The sequence below is a fragment of the Bubalus bubalis genome, chromosome 22, assembly GCF_019923935.1.
Source record: "Bubalus bubalis isolate 160015118507 breed Murrah chromosome 22, NDDB_SH_1, whole genome shotgun sequence".
Lineage (NCBI taxonomy): Eukaryota > Metazoa > Chordata > Mammalia > Artiodactyla > Bovidae > Bubalus > Bubalus bubalis.
In genome coordinates, this window is record NC_059178.1 from 35,860,492 (window position 1) to 35,877,261 (window position 16,770).

The 16,770-nt window shown below is 38.0% G+C and overlaps 1 long non-coding RNA gene across 1 annotated transcript; it reads right to left on the reverse strand.

The window, feature by feature from the left end:
- Positions 1 to 4,837: 4,837 nt before the first annotated feature.
- On the reverse strand, positions 4,838 to 8,310 carry LOC123331243. Its single transcript, XR_006547794.1, has 2 exons — positions 7,906 to 8,310; positions 4,838 to 5,094 (listed from the first exon to the last, which is right to left on the reverse strand). It is a non-coding gene; the product is annotated as an uncharacterized LOC123331243 (long non-coding RNA).
- Positions 8,311 to 16,770: the final 8,460 nt, after the last annotated feature.

The window sequence follows — 16,770 nt, forward strand, 5'->3', positions numbered from 1 at the left end:
TTGCAGACTTAGAGAAAATATTTTCAAACCATGTATCTGACAAAGAACTAGGCCCTAGAATAAAGAATTCTCGAAACTCAACAGCAGTAAAACAAACAATCCAACTGGAAAATATGAAAATATGTGAAAAGACATTTCAACAATAAGAATATACAAACGGCAAGTAAGCACAGAAAAATGTTCTCATTAGTTATCTATTTTATACATGGTTATCAGTAGTGTATATGTGTCTATAAAAACTAATACAACATTGTAAAGCAACTATATTCCAATAAAAATTAATTTAAAAATAAAAATTTAAAAAAAAACTTCAAAAAATTATTCAACCTTAGCCTTTAGGGAAATGTAAATTAAACCATAATGAAATATCACTAGTTACCTTCAGAATAGCTAACATGAAAAACAGTGACATAAAAAGCTGACAAGGATTCAGAGAAACCGAATCCCTAATATGTTACTGGTAGGAATGAAAAATGATATATAGATGCTGTAAAATAGCTTATCTATTTCTTGTAAAAGTAACCATACCATTACCACATGACCCAGCAATTGTAGTCTTTGGCATTTGTATCAGACATTCAAGCTTATATTCACACAAAAATCTCTACAAGAATCTTCATAGAAGGTTTAGTCATAACCAGTAAAGCTAGGAAATGACAACCCACTGCAGTATTCTTGCCTGGGAAATGCCATGGACAGAGGAGCCTGACAGGCTATGAGGTTGCAAAGAGTTGGACATGACTGTGAGTGACGGAGCACACAAAAACCACACAGATGTCCTTCAACAGGTGAGTAGTTATACTGTGGTACATCCAAATGGTACATCAATGCACCATTGATACACTCAAACCACTGATACACAACATCCTTGAGGAATCTCCAGAGAATGATGCTAAGTGGAAAAAAAAAAATACAAAAAAGGTTATATGCTTGCTTTATGATTCCATTTACTATAACCTTCTTGAACTGAAAAAGTGATAGAAATTGAGATTAGCTGAGTGGTTCCAGTGCACAGGGCAGAAGGAAGGTAGAAATGGCCACAAAAGGGTAACAGGAAGGATCCTTGTGGTGATGAAAGAATTCCGTACCTTAACTGTATCAACATCAGCATCCTTGTTGTGATGTTATACTATAGTTTCATAAGCTGTTAGAGAGTGAATGTGCTAGTCCCTCAGTCATGTCTGACTCTTTGCAACCCCATGGACTGTTGCTCCCAGGCTCCTCTGTCTATGGAATTCTCCAGGCAAGAATACTGGAGTAGGTAGCCATTCCCTTCTCCAGGAGAATCTTCCCAACTCTGGGATCAAACCTGTGTGTCCTGAATTACAGGCAATTTCTTTACTGTCTGAGCCACCAGGGATATTATAGGGAGAAAAGATGGCATACAGGCCATCTTTCTGTCTTAATTTTCACAAGTGCTTCTGAATCTATAATAATTTCACAATATAAATTTTAATTTTAAAAATAAAGAGAAAAAGTTTACAATCTGCATATTTCATACTAAGCAAAAGTATTTGCCACGTGTGAAAAAACAAGAACAGAGTTGTAAAAATACACTATTTTAAAAAATACTTAAAGAGAGTATCAAACAAAAAAATGAAGCAAAATTAAATTCTCAAGAATAGGATATTCAGGACATTCAGGATTAGCTCTGAAACGAAGGAAGCAAAGACATAAGTCTGAAGAAATACCGCACATCTGGCTACAAAAGTGATGTGCAAATATAACAAGTTACCTTTACAAGAGGGGAATATAAATGAAAATAACATTTTAATAGAAGTAATCTATAATACCAAATGTTCTTTTAAAAACAAAATGCTAAGGATCAAGCACTTTAATGGCTTCTGCTCTACGTTTAATGGTAAGAATAAGATAAATAGTTGCTTTACAAATTGTGATCCTAGAATAACAATTTTTGAATATAACATTTTTCTTTCATCACTTTCTCACAAATTTCTGTATTATTCACTGTAGATTTTCTCAAAATGAAAGCAAGATCAGATAAAAATCACAATTGCCTATTAAATTTTATGTAAAGTTACATATATCTGTGTTTACATCATTAAGTATAATACCTACTTAAAGTTAAAATACCGGAGAAGGCAATGGCACCCCACTCCAGTACTCTTGCCTGGAAAATCCCGCGGATGGAGGAGCCTGGTGGGCTGCAGTCCATGGGGTCACTAGAGTTGGACATGACTGAGCGACTTCACTTTCACTTTTCACTTTCATGCATTGGAGAAGGAAATGTCAACCCACTCCAGTGTTCTTGCCTGGAGAATCCCAGGGACGGGGAAGCCTGGTGGGCTGCCCTCTCTGGGGTCGCACAGAGTCGGACATGACTGAAGCAACTTAGCAGCAGCAGCAAAGTTAAAATACATGTTTGCAGTATTAAGTTTAACTTCAGCATCCAGTTATTAATCACAAGTTCATCCAAGTGAAGTGATGAAGCTTGATAAAGCTTCATCATCCATAAGCAGTATTTATAATTCGGCGCTGTGTGCCATTATTTGGATCTGTTGTTTGTTTATGGTTTTGCATTAGGTGCTGTATAAAAAGTGATGCATATCCTAGATGGTAGAGTGCCATGATGAACACATAAAAACAGCCAGCAGTTTCTCAGTTCATTTCAATGCTCATTTAAATTAAGGTGACTAAACAGCCTGTAATCTGACATAAAGTCTTGACGTGACTTTGGCACTTACTGTAAGTTCATAATGAATATCACAATAAGACTGTTTTGATCTTAGGCCCTAGGCATCTGAACACCACATCCAAAGCAAAACCGTAGAAATTGTCTTCATTCTGGAGGAAGATTTGGAGGGAGGGGGAGAGAGACAAACAAGGGAAGTACTCTAAAATCTCAATCTAATGTATTGTATTTGGATACTAAGGGCAGGTGGTGCAGGGATAAAGAATCCACCTGCCAATGCAGGAGATGCAAGAGATGTGGGTTCTCTCCTGGGTCAAGAAGATCTCCTGGAGTAAGAAGTGGCAACCCACTCCAGCAGTCTTGCCTGGAAAACTCCATGGACAGAGGAGCCTGTCGGACTACAGTACACGGGGCCACCAAGAGTCAGACACAACTGAGCGACTGAGCACGCGCACACAAATTGAAAGTGAAACTTGATCAGTCCCGTCTGACTCTTTGCAACCCCATGGGCTATACAATCCATGGAATTCTCCAGGCCAGAATACTGGAATGGGGAGTCTTTCCCTTCTCCAGGGGATCTTCCCAAACCAGGGACCAAACCCAGGTCTCCCTCATTGCAGGCGAATTCTTTACCAGCTGAGCCACAGGGAAGCCCACACACACTCAAGGCAAACATTTAATGATAAGATACTTTGAGATAAAGCTTAAAACCCACAGTTGTATCACCTGTATTATCGATCTAATTGTCTCACCTATTCATCATGTTTTGGTGAAGGTCCCTTAGTTTTTCATAACCTCTCTTTAGATTGTTAACATTCCCAGCCGGAATAATCTTTTCTTACAGCAAAGTTTCTGTGATTAATTCTAAGAGCCGAAAGTAAGCCTGTGAATTGACCTAAACAAAATCTTGATCTTATCTATTTTCTACTATACACTTTCTATGCTACCTCTATTTTAAAAAGCTGTTCTTAGAGACATTGTACTAGATCCCACAGTGTTTCCTTAGCAACTTCTGCAATGCCCCTGAGCTACGGATTTTAATTCCACCACATGCTGTATTTTTTTTTAAGTGTAACATGTCTTAAGCTTCAGCATTAGTATACAGAAAATTCAACACAATTTCAGGTTTTCCTATGGGTACTTATAATAGCATCTGTTACTAGCTGTAGCTAGAAGTAAGAAAAGCTCAAAAAAAAAAAAAGATAATGAATAGCATGATTTCATAAAACTGAATTATGATTCTTTTGAATTTAACATCTAAATCCTCTTATAAAGATCCACAATGTTAGATCCACATTTAAATCTTGTTTCTGTGTTTGGTCCAAATGAAGAATTACTGTCATCTGAATAGCTTGAAATGCATCTCTCTCATAGATAGCTCAAGGATATTACTTTCTGAGCCCCTTAATCCTGAACCACATGAACTTTTTTTTTATTTAAACTGTGTCCAAATGCTTTTAAGCTTTAATGTGTACAACTGTATAACAATGATTTCACATTATTTTTGAATTTAATTTCTATTCATTGTTTTTCAAAAAGAAAACAGAAAAAAATGCAGGAAATTTTACCACTATATTATTAATTTACCATTCTATTTATATTAATCTTATCACCCATTTTCTTCATAAGAACAAAAGAGCAGATGTTTGACCACATTAGGTGCTCAATAGGAGTAACTAAGATAGTAATAATGTGTGTAGTTTGACTGCATCTTTTTCTAATAGTAAGCTATTTTGTAAACACAAAATCACCCTCAGCTCTGTACAGGAGATGCAGGGTGATGATATGGAAAGAGCAATGGACTGAACAGGTTGAAAAGATTGGTTCAACTTCCAATGTTGTTTTTCCAACCATTCCTTTTGGTGAATTACTTACTCTCTTTGCTTACTATTTCATGCATGCTAAGTCACTTCAGGCATGTCCAACTCTGCAATCCCATGGAGCCCACCAGGCTCCTCCGTCCATAAGATTCTCCAGGCAAGAATACTGGAGTAGATTGCCAAGCCCTCCTCCAGGGGATCTTCCCGACACAGAGATTAAACCTGCATCTCTTATGTCTTCTGCTTTGGCAAGCAGGTTCCTTACCACTGCTGCTGCTGCTGCTAGCGCCATATAAATAAAATACATCTACTTCAAAAGACTGAGGGGTTTATTTTCCTTTTCAATTGAAGATTTTTTTTCACATGTTCTATCCAAAGAACAAACATTGTCTAGGATTCAAGTAAGGTGGATCAGTCCAACCTAATGAAGTCTGTATCCTTTGTGGAAAAATTGATTCGGTTTTGGGAGCAATTATTGAGACTGTACCTCCAAGACTGGACGACATTATATAAGCAGACTTGGAAAGAGTGAGAACTTGGCTGCATTTTCATAGGTCGTTCTGGGAGAGCTGATGGTGACCCGTCTTGATATCAGAGGCATGTGCAGAGAATAGAAGATTGCTTTGAGAATGAAATGAGACTATAATTTTCATAAGCAGAGCTATTTATAACACATCATAGCCATTTGGAATAAATATTAATCATCCTTTGTTTTGTCTCTTTAATTCTCAAATAACATCTTTTGAAAAGCAATAGTGTAAATGTAAATAATATGATGTAAATTTAGAAAATAGAGCATTTTCTAAGTGGTGCCATGTTATATACATATTTACATAGATGGAAATATAGATACTAAGTAGATAATCAGATACTATTAAGTGGATATCATTTCCAAGCCCTGTGCAGAAAGTTTTAAGTCAATCCTCAAATATTTTTGGCCAACCCAATAGTTTTCTGAGATGGATACTATTATTAGTCTACTTTGCAAAGGAGTAAACTGATAGTTTTTGCAGAAAAAGTTACATGGCTAGGAAAGGAGACAGGGAGCAAACTAAACCATCCAACTCCAAAGCCCAACTCCAGCAGATATCAATAATAAAGCATAATCAGTTCAGTTCAGTCGCTCAGTCTTGTCCAACTCTTTGCGGCCCCATGAATCGCAGCACACCAGGCCTCCCTGTCCATCACCAACTCCCGGAGTTCACTCAGACTCATGTCCATCGAGTCAGTGATGCCATCCAGCCATCTCATCCTCTGTCGTCCCCTTCTCCTCCTGCCCCCAATCCCTCCCAGCATCAGAGTCTTTTCCAATGAGTCAACTCTTCGCATGAGGTGGCCAAAGTACTGGAGTTTCAGCTTTAGCATCATTCCTTCCAAAGAAATCCCAGGGCTGATCTCCTTCAGAATGGACTGGTTGGATCTCCTTGCAGTCCAAGGGACTCTCAAGAGTCTTCTCCAACACCACAGTTCAAAAGCATCCATTCTTCAGCGCTCAGCTTTCTTCACAGTCCAACTCTCACATCCATACTTGACCACAGGAAAAACCATAGCCTTGACTAGACGAACCTTTGTTGGCAAAGTAACGTCTCTGCATTTGAATATGCTATCTAGGTTGGTCATAACTTTCCTTCCAAGGAGTAAGCGTCTTTTAATTTCATGGCTGCAGTCACCATCTGCAGTGATATTGGAGCACCAAAAAATAAAGTCTGACACTGTTTCCATTGTTTCTCCATCTATTTCCCATGAAGTGATGGGACCAGATGCCATGATCTTCGTTTTCTGAATGTTGAGCTTTAAGCCAACTTTTTCACTCTCCACTTTCACTTTCATCAAGAGGCTTTTGAGTTCCTCCTCACTTTCTGCCATAAGGGTGGTGTCACAATTGTTGCACCAAATACATGTTTTAAAATGTAAATTTCATAAGGTAGTCACATGTCACTCTTTAACATGTAACTTTAAATTTGTTTCAGAATCCTCTGACTTACCATCTATTTTAAGGTTCAGGAAATAATTTTAATGAACATTGCAGAACTCTAATTCAAAGTCCATTTGTTCTTACAGATTTTTAAGCAGGATTTTTAGACCTTTGTCAAGAACTATAACGACATAATCATAGACTACAAATGTGAGAAGAAAGTTTCCGCTTAAAAAACATCTCCTAGAACTATCAAGTGCCTAATATAAATCCCACACCCAAATATAAACACTGTCTTTTTAAAACTCTGTGCACTAGATTCTTGAAAAGATTAGACAGCTATTGGGAAACACAGCCTGTCTTAGAAGTCAACCCCAAACTATTTAACTCTGTAGGAGATAAATAGAGATTTGCCTGGAGAGGGAAGCAAAATATTGCCATGAATCACCTCCCTCACAGCAGTTCTGAAGCTTTTAATTTTCAGCATTGCTGGTCTCCAGGTACGTGCCCTTGATTAACAGTTAACAGAAATTGAACCAACTGCATGCAGAGTTGTCAATGTTAGTATGTAACACTATTTTCAACAATGTCTTCCTTCTTTCTCCCCTTTCCTCTTCCTCGATCTGTACTCTTTTTTCTTGCTTTCTTTTCTTTAAAAAATTGACATTATTTATTTATTGCATGAATATCCCAAACATATTCCAAACAAGCTGAGAAAGGCATATATGTTTGAGTTTTTTGTTTACTATTTTTTTTCTTCTTCCACCATCACTTCCTAAACCTTATAAGTAAACCAATCAGATCTTCACTGGGAAATGACTCAGCAAGATAATACATGCAAACTACTGCCAAGAATAATTTCTATCTTTCCATCCTCTCCTTTGTTTCGTGTTAATTTTTTATTCATCTTCTAGTTTCTCTTACACCAATTTTCCCTTCCTTTATCTCCTTGGGGTATTTGGCTTTCATAACATTTAAATACTGATGCTCAGATTGTCTAAGATTCAGGCTTACAAAGTCTCTCAAGAAATTTGGTGACCTTATTTGCATTTGCAGGTAGCATAAAATATATTCATTTTCTCTCTTTTATCTTAAAGCAATATATGGATTTTGTGAGATATGTCACATATATTTGCAGATAACTGTGTAAATATGTTTAATTACTTCATTAGCAACCAAAAATAGTAGGAAGAAGGGTTATCTTTTGGAACGTCACTCTAACCTCCATCCAAAAACTTAGATAAATCTGCTGGGAAATCGGATCTCTCCCATGCTACTAAATTTACACAGTGTGAAAGCTGTTACTCAAAGATAGGGTCAACATCAAATTAAGAAATAGCTGTTAGATGTAAAAAACACAAAGTGTCATGTAATAAGTATTTCTCGATATTAATGATAAGCTCCAGAGGAAAAAAAACATGTAGCTAAAATAGGTTTCTTGACTTCTAAATCTCATACTAAATGCAAGAACGAAATATCCTCAGCCCCAGCCTCCTATTGTAAACCCAGGGACTTACTTCTGTGCCTTGCTGCCCTGCAGTTCTGCTTCAGGTAGTTAAGGTAGGTGAACTGGTGATTCTCAGAACCTTGTCACCTACTCACAAATATTCTCTTCAGATTTGGTCAACTTTGGTGTCTTTGCTTCCTTTTTGTCTCCAAGGCTGGTCCTTATCATTCCAAAGAAACCAATGCTTCCTCATCTTTCCTTAGCAGACAGTTCTGTTTTCAGCAACTGGTCCATCCATCACCTGCAATAAAGTCCAGCTCTTACAACAAATTGCCAAAACCCATCAAGAGGAGGAGGATTTATCCAGAAGAGGTCCAGCCTGTATATTGCCCTTCTCTTTTGGGCTTACCCCATTCCCCAATCCTAAGTAACTTACCCCTCTGTATCACTGTACAAATCACCATACCTTACCCCTCCTCCCAAGGCATTGCCCCACAGTCCTGCAGTAAGTATAATGTGACCAGAATTGCCGGGGTCCAGCCCCAGTGGATTCGGCGAATTCGAAACGGGCATGGCGTTGGCAAGGATCAGGAAACAATTGCTTAATTAAACGTTAATTAAGGATATAAAGAGTGGTTAAATAAGGATAGCTCAGTGAGGAAATTCAGTGGAGAAAAGAGGCTGAAATAAGGATAGCTCAGTGAGGAAATTCAGTGGAGAAAAGAGGCTGAATAATTCAGCGAGAAGGTGAGAGAAAGAACGACATGGGGAGACCAAGTTTTGGTGAACAAGGCCCGCACTTTATTTTCCAAAGTAGTTTTTATACCTTAAGTTATGCATAGAGGATAATGGGGGAAGAGGTAGAGTCATGCAGTAAGCCAGGCTTTTTTCCTGCAAACTTATCATATGCAAAAGTTTAGGTGATTTGCATCATCTTCTGGCCCGGAGGCCTGTTAACATGTTAAGACCCTTTCTTCAGAAAACTTATTTTTCTCTAAAGGTGATTAGTCAGGTGCCACCCTCCAAAAGCATTAAAGTTGCATTCCTATAGGGCAAAGGTATGGTGGGCTATAACAAGAAAAATAATTAACTCAAGGGTCCAAGTTTACAAACATTAAAGCTACTACTTACACCAATTATATTAATCAATACACTGCCAGGGACATAGCAGGTAAGGGATATGGAAACTTAGCAGCAAACATTGGCCCAACAAGTGAAAAACCCTTCACCAATACAATTTCTAGTCAATCTTTTAACTGCTGAAAGGAATCTGTATTTAGACAGTTTAGAACGTCTCATGCCTCTCACAGTTGGGAGGCTCTGAGCAATCACATGTGGCTGGAAAAACCTATTCAGGCAGGCTAGAGGACTTCCAAAGGAGTTTGTAGGTTGAAACACTATCACACCCAGGAACTTTATTAGCTGGAGCTGTAAGTTAACTCTTTTTTTAGAGAGAGGTAGTGGGGGACAGCCCCCTGTAAAGTCAGAGGTGTAGGTGAGAGCACAAAGCAGAAAGTAGGCAGACTCTGGTTTTGGGGGTAGATGCTCGAGAATTTCCAGGGGGACTCCTGAGGCTTGATCCCGCCTTTGCGTATGCAGAGCCTCCTCCCTCATGACCTTTGCCACGGGTGGAGTTCCTCACGCTGGCTCCTGGCAGTGATAGAATTCCAGTTGAGCTATTCCAGATCCTGAAAGATGATGCTGTGAAAGTGCTGCACTCAATATGCAATATGCCGGGAGATGGCTCCCGGCACAGAATCATCAATCATGAGTCAATTCGTGTGCATGCACTAGTCGCTCAATCACGTCTGACTGTAGCCCACCAGGCTTCTCTGTCCATGGGATTCTCCAGGCAAGAATACTGGAGTGGATTGCTGTTCCCTTCTCCAAAAGATCTTCCCAACCCAGGGATTGAACCCTGGTCTCCTGCATTGCAAGCAGATTCTTTACCGTAGTCAGCTAGAGCTGATGCTCAAAGGTTGTGCTCTGGATTATAGAGCTAGAAGAAAAATCATCTTCTTCCCAGAGTTCAAGCAACTTTACACTTGCATTCCAACATGCAAATTCTTAGGTAAATTCATGTTAAAACCACGTATTAGCAGAATACTCAGTCGTGTATACATTGGCAATAAATGTTTTAATGTTTAATGTGTATCACTAAGATTTTGGCTAAACGTCAATTATATCTTTTATATGTCTAAACATTCCTTCTAAAATTAATCTCTCAGGGAAGTAATTTGGAGTTAATAGCATGGCAAATGAATTTTGGTGTTGTATACTTCAGAAACCTCAAGCCATTTTCTCCCTTGATCAATAGATATTTGACATATAATAGCTGCATTTTGTAATCTAATTAAAGGATTACTTGACATACTAATAGCTTTAGCACATTGAATCAAGACTTTCTGACAGAGAGCACTGATGTTTAATGTTTATTTTCTCATGAAATCCTTACTTATACACCGAGGACTTGTCTCATAATGAAACACCTCATGTATAACATTAGTAATCATTTGTATCAAGAAGAGTACTAAATAATTTCTAGATTACTCAATACCATCCATATGACATAGACTGATTGTATCATATAGAAACCAGGAGAAACAATAATTTCAATTAAACCTCAAGGTTAAAAACCCTTCTAAGGGAAAAAATACCAAAAATATTACCTTCTGATTGCAATTTAAGTCACTTCCAGTTCTCAAGTTAGCACTTGATCTTGTATAGTGAAAGCGTTATTCACTCAGTCGAGTCTGAGTCTCTGCAACCTCATGGACTATTGCCCACCAGGCTCCACTGTCCATGGGATTTCCCAGGCAAGAATACTGGAATGGATTGCCATTTCCTTCTCCAGGAGACCTTTCCAACCCAGGGATCCAATTCAGGTCTCCTGTTTTGCAAGCAGATTCTTTTACCATCTGAGCCACCCATGACATACCATAATCTTGCATAACTATATGTTATGTTCTTTTACTCATTTAAACATAATTCTTCTGATGCAATTTACCTCTTCCACTTAGAATAATATTTATATTATCCCCAAGTTCATCATGAGTCTTGTATTTATATATTAATATTTTTATAAAATACATATTTTCGTAGTATACTTACCACTTGTGATATATAGATTATAGTGATCTAGTTTTATCAGTTAATGAAATCAAGATTCAAATGTCTTGCCTTAGGTCACATAGCTAGTAAGTATTATAGTGGGAAAGGAATAAAATCTTCTGTTTCCAATGCACATATTCTCAAAATTACTTTCACTTTTATTGTGCCCTGGAGGGAAGTTTAGCAGCAATATAGAAAGGGAAGACCAACAGAAAATGTACTCATCTAGAGGGACTGACACTTCCATGTGCTCCATTCCTTGTGCATATTTTGAGATTGTTTTGGAAGTTTCTGAACTAAATCTTAAAGCCATTCACAGAGATCACAGATAGATGAACATGACTTTAAAAATCTTGTTCTTTACTTTGAAAATATATTTTTCCTTGCCAACCATGTATTCCAACCTATTACCTACTACAACTGTTAATCATTGAGAACTTACCATGCCAGGACTTCAAGAACTTGAGGTGTAGCAATGATAAAAGCAGAGCCCAATGGCTGTTGTTGTTGTTCAGTCACTCAGTCATGTCCAACTTTTTTAGACCCCGTGAACTACAGCATGCCACATTCTCCTGTCCGTCACTATCTCCTGGAGTTTACTCAAACTCATGTCAATTGAATCGGTGATGCCATTCAACCATCTTATCCTCTGTTGTCTCCTTCTCCTCCTGCCATCAATCTTTCCCTGCAGGGTCTTTTCCAATGAGTCGACTCTTCATGTCAGGTGGCTGAAGTATTGGATCATCAGCATCAGTCTTTCCAATGAATATTCAGGGTTAATTTCCTTTAGGAATGACTGATTTGATCTCCTTGCAGACCAAGGGACTTACAAGAGTGTTCTCCAGCCCCACAGTTCAAAAGCATCAATCCTTCTGCACTCAGCCTTCTTTATGGTCCAACTCTCACATCTATACATGACTACTGGAAAAACCATAGCTTTGACTTTATGGACCTTTGTCGGCAAAGTGATGTCTCTGCTTATGTTGTCTAGGTTTGTCATAGCTTTTCTTCCAAGAAGTTCATGCCTTTTAATTTCATGGCTGCAGTCACCATCTGCAGTGATTTTGGAGCCCAAAAAAATAAAGTCTGTCACTGTTTCCATTTTTTCTCTATCTATTTGCTGCAAAGTGATGGGACTGAATGCCATAATCTTAGTTTTCTGAATATTGAGTTTTAAGTCAGCTCTTTCACTCTCTTCTTTCATCCTCATTAAGAGGCTCTTTAATTCCTCTTTGCTTTCTGCCATTAGGGTGTTATCATCTGCATATCTGAGGTTGTTGATATTTCTCCTGGCCATCTTGATTCCTGCTTGTGATTCATCCATCCTGACATTTTGCAAGATGTACTGTGCATACAAGTTAAATAAGCAAGGTGACAATATACAGCCTTGATGTACTCATTTCCTAATTTTGCACCAGTCCATTCCATGTCCGGTTCTAACTGTTCTTTCTTGACCTGCATATGGGTTTCTCAGGAGACAAGTTAGGTGGTCTGGTATTCCCATTTCTTGAGGAATTTTCCACAGTTTATTGTGATCCACACAGTGGAAGTCTTTAGCATAGTCAATGAAGCAGAATAAATACTATTAATTTAATTTATTAATATAGTAACTGTACTTAATATACTATTAAACAATATATTTCTTGCTAAAATCAACAATTAAAGACTGACTATAATTTGGACATGTTTTCTGTTTACATGTACAATGATATCTTGCTAGTATTGTATTTGAAAAAATATAATAGAACATCATCATTTTACCTATATTTTTAACTTTTTTTATTCCCATTAACTTACCATGTATTTTCATAAATTTACCACATTTTTCATGTTTTCATTTGCAATACCTTTTATACTGATTCTTCATTCTATATTTGCATAATTACCAGTCTAATATAGTCCCTCATCATTTTATTTCAGGATAATCTTTGACTCTTTATGAAACAATGGGTTGCCTCATTAACAAAAGAAAAAAATGAATGCTAACAAAAGAAAGACTATCCAAATTTCAAGCAATTAAGAAATATGAAGACATAGTACTCCAAGAGCTTACAATATATTTATTAAAAACAGGCAAATAAATAATTACAATACAAGTATGATTAAGTATGTATTTAGACAAAACAACATAGCAAAACTGAGTAATGGGAGAAAATAAGTGGACAAGGGAAAGAAAATGGAGAAATGCATAAGAAATGTTTTCCCAAGACAAGGTGCTCAGGCTGAGTCTGGAGGGCTTACTAGACCAGCACTAGGAAGAATGTTGTTGTTCATTCTCTAAGTCGTATCCAACACTTTGTGAGCCTATGGACTACAGCACTCCAGGCTCCTCTGTATTCCACTATCTCCCAGAGTTTGCTCAAATTCAAGTCCATAAAGTCAATGATGCTATCTTACCATCTCATCCTCTACCACTCCCTTCTCCATTTGTGTTAAATCTTTCCCAGCATCAGGGTCCCAGCTCTTTCCCAATGAGCTCTTTGCATCCGGTGGCCAAAGAATTAGAGCTTCAGCTTCAGCATCAGTCCTTCCAATAAATATGCAGGGTTGATTTCCTTTAGGATTGACTGGCTTGATCGCCTTGCTGTCTAAAGGACTCTCAAGAGCGTTCTCCAGCATGACAATTCAAAAGCATCAATTCTTTGGTACTCAGCCTTCTTCACAGTTCAACTCTCACTCCTCACTAGGAAGGTAGGAAGGTGTAATGAAAGCAGTCTGAGCAGAAATAATAGTGAAAATATGCTTCCACTGTGTTTATATTAATACTTTTTTCCATAAAGTACCCAAAATTGCACAGGTCATTACTAAGGCTTTCAGGTACTGGTGTAGACATAGCACACACACTCAAAGAGGGTAGTTGACCATTACAACATTATGGGCAGAATTAAGGGAAACTGACCATGAATGATGAGTACCAGGACTAGCAAAAGGGGGAGCTGCAACAACCCTTGGGTATAAAGGAACAATGAGAAGGAATAGTTACCTGAATCTGGGAAAAACTGGCTCTGAAAGGCTTTGAAAAGAGCCAGAAAGATGCCACCAACCTGTTGCCCTCAAGCAGGGAAGGAGCCAGGGCAATAACAATTTAATCTTAATTTCTTCTCATCTTCTGATCTCCCAGTAGTGTCTCTCGTGGATATAGACAAATGGAAAACAGCAAGTAAGCATCACTGTTCATAGTTCTGCTTCATGCAGCACAGAATAGAGAGGAAGAATGGAAAGGAGATCTGGAGGGATAAACAGAAAATACTAAGTGCAGTTCTTTAATTTCCCACAGCACCAAGAAAAGCAGATTGTATTATTTTTAATATTTTACAAAGAACTCGAGGAGAGCAGCAAAGAAAATTACCCCTAGAATCTTTTACAATTGGATCTTAGAAACGTGGCTCCCAGAGCTGAAGATTGTTGACAATCCTCAAATGTTGTCTGTACACTTACTTCTCTACCTCACACAGGTTCTCCTCCTGTTGGCTTCCTTCTACACTATCTTTCCCCTGCACCCAGGACATTCCAAGTTTATCTAGACTCTCTAGAATCTAAACCAAACAAAGGAAAATTTGTGGTTCCAAGGTTTACTTACTGTCATAGGACTTGCCTTTTTCCACCATGATCGAAATTGAAATGGTACACTTCCCTGGTGGCTCAGATGGTTAAGAATCTGCCTGCATGTGGAAGACCTGGGTTCAATCCCTATGTCAGGAAGAGCCCCTGGAGAAGGGAATGGCTACCCACTCCAGTATTCTTGCCTGGAGAATCCCATGGACAGAGGAGCCTGGCAGGCTACAGTTCATGGGGTTGCAAAGAGTCGATCATGACTGATCAGCTAATAATTTTCATCTTCCACCTATGACTTTAATCTATGACTTTGGGAGAATAATATTATACAATTGAAAGAGCCCAGTATCTGTAAAAGAGAAGCAATAGCAGAGGGGTGATTTTATCACATTTCACCCTTCTGAAATATCAAAAGACAAATTTTTCCTCTTACATGTCTCAATATATGGATTATTTAACTTTAAATGACTACAGATGTCCTCATCAACACTACAGTCCTCCTAGATTCTCACAGAGAGTTGGGGTTTCTCCCTAAAAATAAAGAACATAGCTCATATCCTTCCTGCAGTTTGTAAATCTCACTTCCAAGCTCTTCCAAGCTGCATCTTAAATATATATATATATATATGTATGTATCTCCAAAAAAACAAGCAACAATTTGCAATCACACTATAATTAAAATCTATTTTGAAAAAGACTTTTCTCAAGAGGAAACACAATATAGAGATGCAATTCTGCTTACAACACAAAAATGTTATGCATTGTTACCCAGGGTAATTTACTTAGAGTTGCAACTTCTCACACTTCTCAATTTCTGCTTATGATGGGGGTCCCCAAGACCACCATCAGGTCTGATAACATGCTGGGCTTCACAGAACTCAGAAAAGCTGTTTTACTCAAGGTTAGAGTTCATTGCACAAAAAGATATAGATTAGAATCTGCAAAAGGAAAAGATACATAGTGGGATCCAGAAGCCAGACTCAAGATTCCAGTTGTCTTCTCTCAGTGTAATCACACAGACAGAACTTAATTCTCCCAGTGCCATGTATGACAAGACATTCAAAGTGTTATGTAACAAGAAAGCTCATCAAGCCTTGGGTCCAGATTTTTTTTTCCTAACTGAGGCTCAATCACAGAGATGTGAAGCTCCTGCATGACTGACCTTGACTATTTAGTCTCCAGCATCCCCAGAAGTCAAACTGATATAGCACAACCTTGGATCACAGGCAAAGAAAACAGGCATTCACCATAAACCAATTATCACCATAAACTCTCTGGTCCAGAGAGTTTGGACCAAACTCTGGTCCAGAGTTTGGACAACCTAGGCCTGCTGAGTTAACCCTTTAATTCACATTGCTTATGGACTTTTAAATATATCTCTGCTTAAAGAAATAGTCCATTGCTTTGGTCTTTCCATTGCAAAAACTATTAGCAAGAAAGGTATGTTCAGAGCACTGCTTCAAAGATAGAAAACTGCTAGTAGCTTTACAATAAGAATGTTTTGTGTATCTTTTAACCCAAAGTCCAACCTCTTATGGTTTCAAAACTCTCAAGGCCAGGTTTTAGTCACAGCTCTAACTCAAAGTACCTTGCACTTCCCTTTTCCTCAGTAGTTGTGAAGGCAACACATACCAACAGTATGGCTAGAAATAAATGTTCAGATCTAGGGAAATAGCAGGTTAAAGTGAATTCCCTTTTTGCAGGTTGCTTTACAGTTTCCTCCATTTTAGCTTTTAGAAACTGAACTGTCAAGGCTCAGTTTGAACCAGCAAGTCAAGTACATTCTCTTACAGAAATCAAGTAATAATGTCATACTAAAGTAATAGTGGCAATTCTATATGACACTCAAAAGAAAGAGCAGTTGACAAAATGAAAATAAAAGTCAGCACTATTAATTTTAAAAATAGAGTGACATATTACTAGTCAGTAAACATATTAATTTTGGGATTCTTCAGGCAAGAATACTGGAGTGGGTTGCCATTTCCTTCTTCAGGGGCTCTTCCTGACCCAGGGATCAAACTTGGGTCTCCTGCATTGCAGGCAGATTCTTTACCATCTGAGCTACCAGGGAAGCCATTAATTCTTTACATTCTGCTTTGTAAGTATTCTTTTTGACAAATGCTATTTTCTTTCCTACACATTACATTTGACACACATTGATTTCTATTGAAATATCTTTCTGAAATATTCATCTTTCAGACAACTCACGTTGAACTAAATGGTTCTATGAAAAAGGCAGTATTTTTATAATGCAGTCTTGTGAATTGTG